This window comes from Aptenodytes patagonicus, chromosome 7, assembly GCF_965638725.1.
Source record: "Aptenodytes patagonicus chromosome 7, bAptPat1.pri.cur, whole genome shotgun sequence".
In the NCBI taxonomy this organism is placed as follows: domain Eukaryota; kingdom Metazoa; phylum Chordata; class Aves; order Sphenisciformes; family Spheniscidae; genus Aptenodytes; species Aptenodytes patagonicus.
This window is the reverse complement of record NC_134955.1, coordinates 54931061-54940766: the sequence shown is the minus strand read 5'-3', so window position 1 is coordinate 54940766 and position 9706 is coordinate 54931061. Positions and strand designations below refer to the sequence as shown.

At 40.2% G+C, this 9706-nt stretch overlaps 1 protein-coding gene across 1 annotated transcript in view; it reads left to right on the top strand.

Moving 5' to 3' along the window:
• Positions 1-3800: 3800 nt before the first annotated feature.
• Positions 3801-9706, top strand: part of FBLN5 (fibulin 5) — a 65678-nt gene continuing 59772 nt past the window's right edge. The window contains exon 1 of the mRNA XM_076345306.1: positions 3801-3859. The gene's annotated coding sequence lies outside the window, so the exon portion shown is untranslated. The remainder of the gene's footprint in view (positions 3860-9706) is intronic.

Here is a 9706-nt window from a genome sequence, read left to right as displayed (position 1 = left end):
AATTTAATAGTTTGTTGCCTTGAGCAGTTTTCTTTCAGGTAGAAAGCTTCTAATTAGCTTTCCTAGACACTAATATGTAAGAATTACCAGCCTACAATTTTTGTTCTATTGTGTTGTGCCATTATATACTACTGAATTTATTTGCAGCCCCGCAAAGCTTAAATATGGAAACCAGTCTTCAATAAAAAACACAGGAATAGACAGCTGCTGGCATTTTATTTAAAGGAAAAAATAATCTGTACATGGTACGTTGTTTACAGCAGTAGCAGCGCTGAGTCTTGGACTATTGTGTTTGTTTCAAGCTTATAGAACAGTATGAGATTCTAAATTTCAGTATCTGAAAGCATCACCTATCTAACTCTGAAATACGTTTTGTAGCAAGTAATCGTTAAAGCATGTTATCAGCATAAGTGTGCAAGAAATGCGCCTGTTGTTTGCTGGTTGTGTTAGATCTGTTGAAAGGCTAATTCAGGCAAATTTATTCCAAATTGGGAGTTCAGCCATGCTGCTAAAACTCTCAAACGTTTTGCCAAGCAGAAGACAATTGTATGAAGTGATTAAAGGCTTATTTGCCTTGTTGGAAACAACAATTGGAAGATAACTGTTAATTTTTTCATACACAGAAAGGAGCATTTATCATTCAGTAAGTGACCATATTAAGTAATCTGGGGTCATTCTGTGCTGCCTTATTGAGCTTGTGGCATTGCTGGTTAAATGCAATTTCTTTTTAAATGTTCACAGATGTTGTACATCATCCTTGAGCACTGATAGTGTATTAATCTTTCTTTACTCTTTTGTTAAGATAGCCATTAAACAGCTTCTCACAGATTAGATTTTAAAACTAGTATTGCTTGCTCTCAAGTTTCTGGCAGCCTGTGCCAAACTGCCTTTGAAAAGGTTAACCTTTTGTGGTCTGTGGTGGTCAGCTACTAAGTATCACTGTGAATATCCACAGTAACACCAAAACACTTCCCAGGCCTCTTAAGCAGACTGAAAAAAACCTTTTTTCTCTATTTGTAGCCATTTTGATTTGAGTTCTTTTATGCCTTGGGTTGTTTGGTTTTTTGGTTGGCTTTTTTTGTTTTGGATTGTTCTCATTGGGAACCATACACAAATGGTTCCCCTTTTGAGGAAACATGATGCAGCTCCCTTGCCACTCACAGTTCCAGCTATGTGGAATGTTACACCCAGAAAGTGCCCCTTTTTTTAAGTCTGCTTCTGCCAATTCTGTTTCATTCCTATTACCACAGCAATATTTTCTTCCAGTGTGAATGTACACTATTTAGATTTCCTCCTATAACTAAAATTCTTGTGAATGTTATAGTACCACAGCTGGGATGGCTCTTGTGGTTGCAGAAGCTGAGCGTGTATGCTACTAGATCACCTAACTAGACATAAGAATGTCTTGCAAATCTTTGCATGTAGCTGTGGAGTTCACAGCTGAAAATGGAGTGACATCTCAAATTGCTAGGAGAGGTGCAGATTCACACCAACTCAAAAGTGCAAGGTGAAAAAAGGGGGGGTAGGACATAACAGATGACTCTCTTGTGCTGTATTTCTGTTGTCATTTATTAGGTGGACTAGGAAAATATAGCAGTCAAGAAAAACATATGAATGTAGTAACAAGTCTTCTGGGACCATGCTTTTGAGTGAAGAGAGAATACACTTACATGTTGATCAAATTTAACATTTGATTACCCTGACAAATTCAAAACCATTCATTATCCTCATAAGATGAAAGAATAATTCCTATTTTAAAGATACAGTGTCTGTTGGTAGGGATTGGAGCTTTGCCACATTTAAAAAAAAGTTAAACTCAACATCTTAAGCTTGAAGGAGGAAACACAAATGAGGAAACGTCACAGCTAAGGTTATGCCTTCAAGACTGTTCAGCCACATGCCAACTGAGCTGAGCCCCGGAGACTGACAGCAGCCCAGATAATCTCATTTTGAGTAGGCAGTTTCTGCTCACCCATGGTAGCAGCTGCACAAAGCTTTGTAGCAGTGTTCTATTTTGCTGGAATTTTGCCCTAAATCAATAAAGAAAGGAAAAGAGTTCTGCAGCTTCTTACTCAACAATAGAAGCTGTGGCCTGAGCTTTGTTTTCCTTGTCTGAGATCATAGAGAAAGGATCCCTTGGATCCTTGTGTTTTGATTTATATGGGAGAGAGAACTTGCCATTTTGTTAAGTGACTGGCAGACTTTGGATCATACTGCATGTAGCTAGTCTTCCTCAAACCATCAATCAGCTGTCAAATATTAGGAGTATAAACATCTTACCCTTTGAATTATGTAGAAATGAGTGTAAACATATTTTTTTTTTTTTTCCTACAATCCTAAAACCTGTACAATCTCGGATTGTGGTTCTAATGCCCAGTCAGCTGGAAGACACCCAGGAAGGAACCTTGTGTGTACACGGGAGTCCTCAATCATCTACTTCTAGCGTAGTGTATTTTAATGAAGTCCAGTTTTGCTTTGGCAAGATCCAGCCTATCTTGGGACTTGCACCCCCTGCTCTGAAGGAGCATATGGGGAATATATTCCCAAATTCTCTTAGGTATTTTTATGGTTAACAGGCAAGTGCCTGCAGAGTCAGTGACAACAGAGATGTTAACACGTTTCATGAAGGTGTGAAAACAAGTCAAACTGGCAAATAAGTGGGACAACGGATTTCCTGACTGAAGACGTGTTAATGCACAATAGTGAAACGCAGCTATAATGTTCCTAAGGGGCATATATTTGAGTAGGTCAATCACCTATGTCTTTTAGGGCCTGTATACTTATTGCGTGAGTTAAACTTTAACCTAGTCTGCTGAAAAAAGGAGATTGTGTGCACTTCCTGCAAGTGGATGAGAAGATGAAATGCATTTGCTAGCATCCACACTCCTTTACTGAAGTCTAAAATGTGTGTCTGACAGCAGAGAATTTGAAGGTGGAATTTTTTTTCCGAAGAAAAGGGCGTTCTTTGCCACCAAGACTAGAAAATGTCTTTCTGAATGTACTTTCCCATTTGTGAGTATGCTGACAAACCCAAAAATTACTAATATTGTTCGGTGTGTGCAATGTGAGAGTTGTCTTCCTACAACTTCCCACAACAGTAATAAAAATAAATATTAAAGAGGATTTCTTGTGTGTCTTGCATCAAAACCTTCTCAGCTTCACTCTTGTCAGTACATTTGCTTCTGCTGAAGTGTGTGAGACAGGCTGTGGTCTTCTGCTTGTCCCCAGAGAAATACAGCTAGAGACTCGCTACTTGCTTTTTAACAGCCCTGACAATATGCCTCAGGCTTTGAGAAGACCATTCTTCTTACCAAGAAAGCAGCGTTGCAGTTTAGTCTCGGTACTTCACGTGGCTGCTGAACTTGTCAGCAGCAGAGAGTTTTGCATGTGTACCAGGTGGGAATTGTATGAATGAATGAAAGAAATCGTATGCAGTGGTTGACAGGGAATAGACCAGAAATCGTATTTCCCCGTGGCTCCGTCTAGTTTTCAATGCTTGCAATTAACCATTTGTTTTAATGAGGACCATTTAAAAAGTATGAGTCTGTGGAAAAGTGGGAAAAGATTATAATATTTGAGTTACAGTCAACTATTAGAGGTTTTTGTCAATGATTGACAGAACAGAATTTAGAAGCCCTGTCACATGGTATTTCAATAAGCACTGACAGACTACAGATCAACGGTATCAGGGAAACAAACTACTTATGCCTATTTTTGGTGTTCGTTAACGAAGTGAGCAAGTCTGACCCTTGCTGTACCAACAACCTAGAACGTTGTTCTGTCTCCCTTAGCGTAAAGGAAACCTAACTCTTCAGAGAGCTGTCTGGATACACTTTGAATATCAACCAGTATCATCAAGGTAAGGGGCATCTGGCAGTACTTCCGTGTGGTTAAGCCTAAGGTTTTCATTTGCAACATCAGATGCTGCTTGTGTTTCCCCCCAGTGATTTCAAGATGGTCATGCAAGATGGGTTGAATTGCAGCATGACCAGGTTTGGGGCACAGACCAAAGAGACTTTACTGATTTGAGGCAGCTAGGAACTATTTCTTCTATGTCATTATGAAATAGTAACTATTAGCCATCACTGTAGCACATTAGATACCACTTCATATCTAATGTTTGTTGATGGAATAATTAATAGTCCAAGGGGTCAGGGAAAAGAAGCACATAACGCACTCAAAATGGTGTGTATTTTATCATTTGGCAGCTTTCTGCGAAGGCTATTCTATCAGGCGAGCAAAGTCGGATGATTAATCTTGACCTAGTAAAAGCAGACTGGTGGTAGCTCCTGACTCCCTAGAATGGGAAGCACTGCTAGACACAACCTTCCGAGAACAGGAAGCTAAGAGTTACAACGCTTCCAATCTAAACTTTTGTAAATTAGGGAGTAGGGAGCTAAGGACATGCTAAGGTTTTGGGAATTTGACCTTTCGATGCTGCCCAGAGAGACAGAAGCCCATCTTAAGTTTGGCAGAGGCAACTGGATTTATACAACTTAGGTAGCCTGAATCCATGTGGTTCCTGAACAGTAAGTATAGTATTATCAATAAAAATATATTTAGCTTAAGCAACAAAGTGGCAACCAGATGTAAATAGCGCAACAGTAAGAGGTAGTAGCAGTTTTGAGCAAATAAGGCGAGTTGGATAAGAATATTAGTTCCTAATTGGGAACATGTATAAAAGATGAGAGCTGCAAACATTATTTGTCAGGAGAATAAGTAGTTAACGTGAGAATGATCCCGAACACTTTCGGGTGCAGGTGTCTGGGAAGCTGCATATAGGAAGGGAAATAAAGGATTTGGCATTCAGCTAGTCATGGGGGGAGCCAACCACATGAAATGTTGGTTGTAAAATTAACCTTTATGTAAAAATATTTCCCCATCTCCTGCAGCAGTTTTCTCTATTGTTATAAGGTATTAAAGTACTTGAGTGATGCTTTTGTTTGTAATAAAAGGGTGTTTTCAGAATTACAGGCGAATCACTGAGTTGATTCTCATTCATCCATATGTTTTGGTTTATGTGCCATACCATGGATCCAACACTAAATTGTACCAGCAGTAAAAATATAGTAAAGGAAGGGGCTTGAATGGTAGACTGGAGCACTGAAAAATAGTCATCAAAACAAACTTTTTCTGGAAATAGAACTGGAAAATATTTAGACTGCACTTTGCTCTGTACGCTCAAGTAGCGGGTGCCAATAAAAATGAAGGCAAACAGAAGACTGCCTTATTTTTGACAATAGGAGCAGGAACAGATGTGTTTAACAGTTTTCAGCTAACTTAGAGGAGGCTTATTATGAAACTACAGGATTCTAAAGCAAACGAATGAGTCATAACTAGGCTTGCCAGATCTGTCTGGACCCAAACCCAGACTCTGAATAGCACACTGTCTGCAGAGTACTCAGGATCAAGGACCTACAGAGTGCCACCTGCAGGCAAAGATCTTGTAGATGGTACCTCTGTCTTTACTGGACTCTTGACAGAACGATGAGTATGGTGTGCTGCCCAGAACCTGCCTACTTGGACTGGGAATTCAGGGAGCCCTCAGCGCTCTGGCTGTGATGTTCTTTTCCTGAACTCAATCAGTGGCTCCAACTTCCTCGTACTGGTACTTTTGATAGTCAGATGCTTTGCAGGCAACCTGAAGCCTGCACTGCCCTGGCCAAATGTGACTAGTAAATCTAGTTCATGAAAGAAAAGATTTTCATCGGAAACTAAAATGGAATAGGGAAACATCAGAAAGCATTGCAATTGATCAAAACTGAAAGGCCAACCTTCCAGTTCTGGAGGTATAAACAAAACTCTGGTGAGAGGCCAAACTGAGACTGATTTGAGCGTGTAACTCACAGGAAGAAGGTTATGTGTACTCTGTCACGGTGACGTGGTCTTGACTTTGTGCTTGGCACTGAGTTCCCCAGTTGCCCAGGGTACTGATGCACCTATAACTGCTACCAAAAATGGAGTGCGGAGGAGAGGAGATGAGCTTAGTGCCGAGAAATTCCACTTCAAAAAGCAGTTGGACTTACTTCTTGGGTCCTTCCCTCTTTACCCCCATTCTCTGGTCTTCTAAAGGCATCTCAGCAGACCTCCTAAAGGCATGTTCTTAGGGAATGGGAGTCTTAGCCACACCTAACTCAGCTTCGGTGCCCATTCCATCGTCACTTTCTTGGGCTACCAAGGGTGGCTACAAAGGCTGTAGATGAAATCCTAGATTAGAAGGAAACGGCAACTATTATACCCAAATTCCCAAGTTTTTGCCAGGAAAATTTCATGTTTGCTATTTACAGGTGCCAGTTAGGAGTTGGCTGGAGCCAGTTTCAGTTGCACGGACTAACAGAGTAAATGTAAAAATAAATCCATATACCGTGGATCAGAGCTAGTTTTCTGAGATACGTAGTTGTTAAGGATAATCTCCAAGGAAATCTATGCCTAAAAGATCAATGCTAAGTCCCCTGTGCTGTGCTATTGATTTGCCTGATATATTAGATTTACTGTTCTGTATTTTATTAAGCATTATATGGAAACCTATTAAATACAGTATTTTATCTGGTACCTCCTGTTCCGCTAGTACTAAGGCAATTTTGTGAGAGGTTACACTTATGATAAATAATTGAGCTGTTACATACCTTCACATTTAATTCAGTTACAACACAATTTCTAAACGTTAAGTGAGTTCTGGTGAATCGTTACTCTTCATTTTCTTGATTTGTTCTACAACCTCTTCTGTTGGCACTTCAATTTTAGGCAGATTCTCCCAAGTATGTTTTTTTGTTTGTTTGTTTTTACTTCTTTCTTTCTTTCTTTTTTTTTTAAATTCCACTATGGGAACCTCTTGAAGTTTCTCTAGCAAATGCAGATGAAGAAGAATCACTTAACTTTCTACTGTGATTTTATCTTTTCTAAGCACTATTTTTATACCTTGTTCATCTGTTGGCTTTGCAGACTGTTTGGCAGTTTTCCTGCTCTTGGTGTGTCTGAAAAAGAATTTATTATTAGCTTTTATGCCTCTTATGATTTGTTTCTCAAACTTTCTTGGCCGCTTTTCTGTTTTTTACATTTAACCTGTCAGAATTTTTGTTCCTTTCTATTTTCTTCATCTGGCACCCTTCAGCTTCTTGAATTTTGCTCTGAAACAGTGGACAAAACGGGGACTGATTGCTTTATCAGGCTCCAGCTAAGGGCTCTGTTAGCAGTACAAGCGCCTCTGTTGGGAGAAGGGTCCAGTTCCACTGACTTTTCGCATGGCTGCTTGCGGTTCTGGTCCCCCACAGCACCCGAACGGACTGGAGCCCCTGGGAACAGCCGGTATTGCTGAGCTCCTTGTGCTGTGACAACCAGCGCAAGTCAAAGCAAAGGCCGGCAGATTAAAAAAAAGAAACAATCTGTGCTGTAAACTGCATCCTTTTGCAAGACTTTGTAAGCACTGCAGCGTGTGTACAGCAGACCTAGCAAACAGGAGTACATCCCCTGCTCAGCAGAATTGCTACCTGGAGCATTCTGAATCGCTTCCTTATAGCAGCCCTCATTGCTGCAGAGCAGTGAACAATGAGTCTGAAAACAAATAGACAACACACATCATTTTTATCACCCAGCTTCACAGCCAATTTATTTCCAAACAGCATGGTTAACTTACAAAACTCCAAAAGTAAACAGATAAATTGTGAAATGGTATAATCCCTGCTATGGGAATAAGTAAATTAAGTGTAGTAGTTTTTAAATTGAAGAAAAGTTTATAAATGTCTTCTGGGCTTAGGAAAGCAGATGAATAAGTACAAAACAGTCAAAACTATCCCTCTCCTCATGCGGAAACTTTCTGCCACTCCTGTATTTGTCTAACATATAGCCCTGGAAATCATAAGGAAAAGATCCAAAAACGTGGGCATCTTTGCCGATCATTTTATTGGAAAAAGAAACCAGAAGTCTTTGCTTATATGTGCAGCTAGAAGAGTGAAACATTTTTTAAAAGGGAATGTTTTCCACCACTTGGAAAGAGAGAAGCTCTGGAAGAGAGGGCTGATGTCAAATATTTTTCTACTCTGGATTCATCGGCAGGGTTCTGGCAGGTGCCCTTACAAAAATAGTGCACATACTTGTGAACATTCAACCGTCCCCGCTGAGAGATGGCATTTCCACAGACTTGTTTGGGTTTGCTCAGAACCTGAAGTGTTTTGATGGAAAGTGCAGAATATGCTCCATGCTATGGAGGGTAATCTTTTGCTCTGTATAAAAACAAAGTGAATTGCCTAAGCAGACTAAAAGAAATATAAAAAAAAAAAAAAAAAAAGGAGAAAGGATGCTCAACTAAGTCTTATTGCAGCCTATCAGTACTTAAAGGGATGCTTATAAAAAAGATGGCGGCAAACTTTTTAGCAGGGCCTGTTGCGACAGGACAAGGGGGAATGGCCTTAAACTAAAGGGGGGTAGATTGAGACTAGATATAAGGAAGAAATTTTTTACGCTGAGGGTGGTGAAGCACTGGCACAGGTTGCCCAGAGAGGTGGTGGATGCCCCATCCCTGGAAACATTCCAGGTCAGGTTGGATGGGGCTCTGAGCAACCTGATGTAGTTGAAGCTGTCCCTGCCCACGGCAGGGGGGTTGGACTAGATGACCTTTAGAGGTCCCTTCCAACCCAAACTATTCTATGATTCTAAGTCCGGGAAAAAAAAAAGAAAACCTACCCAAAATGTAAATTCCATGTGATAGAAATAAAGTACCTGGGAGAGGAGGAAGCACAGGTAAGGCCGATGTTTTACTAGCATGCATGCCCCAGCAGAGAGGGAACGCTGCCAGGTTAACTTGGAAGGGTGAACTACTGTCTCCAGTCAGCTGCTCTAACGTGCAGCCTGATGCTGTTGTGCCAGATGTGCCCGGTGTGTACGGGGTGGTACACAAGCTAGTAAAGAACTTGAGAAACTGCAAAAGACACTGCAGCCTTGAGGCATTTAAACATAAAATAAATCGGTCCTGAATATTTCTAAGGAAAATATACATTTTAGTGTGTACTTCTTACTGTCTGGTCGTAATTGGAGACCAATGTTTTATGTATCCCAGGCACTTGCAAAGACTGAATGTTGGCTTGCTCAAATAGTGAAACAGACTTTAGTCTTCATCCAGAAGTATTAAAAGAGTTTTAGGTCTTTATTTATGGAAGGTCATTCTTAGCTGAAATTGGCCATAAAGGATTTACGCTTATTATTAAAGGGGGCTGGTAAACATCTTGTCACAAGATTAAAGAGCATTGTTTTCAACCACACTGTCTAGACCATTTGACAAAAATGCAGAGGAGAAAAGACCACAGCCTCGCTTATGTACATGTCAATCTTAGAAAATAAACAAAACCAAACAAATATGTCTGTCTAGTTTCAGGCAAAATGTGAATTGCATTTACCAGAGCTATGCTCAAGGATGAGATGCAACAGAAAAAAAAGTAAAACTATTAACAGTGGCTGGGGCATCATGTTCTTGGATACTCACAACAACTCAAGGGGGAGCTGTGAGTTCTCAAGGAGATCTTATGTCTTTAGTTACAGGAGGATGTTCTATACACTTTTTACAGGAAAATAGTTTTAAAAGCATACATGCCGGTCGTTTAAGGATTGAAAAATCAAGAAGAATGTTGTATACCATTGCAAATGAATAGTAATGTGAAGGGATGTGCTGAGAGCTGTCACATGCACCAAAAATGCTATGAAAAACTCTATTTTT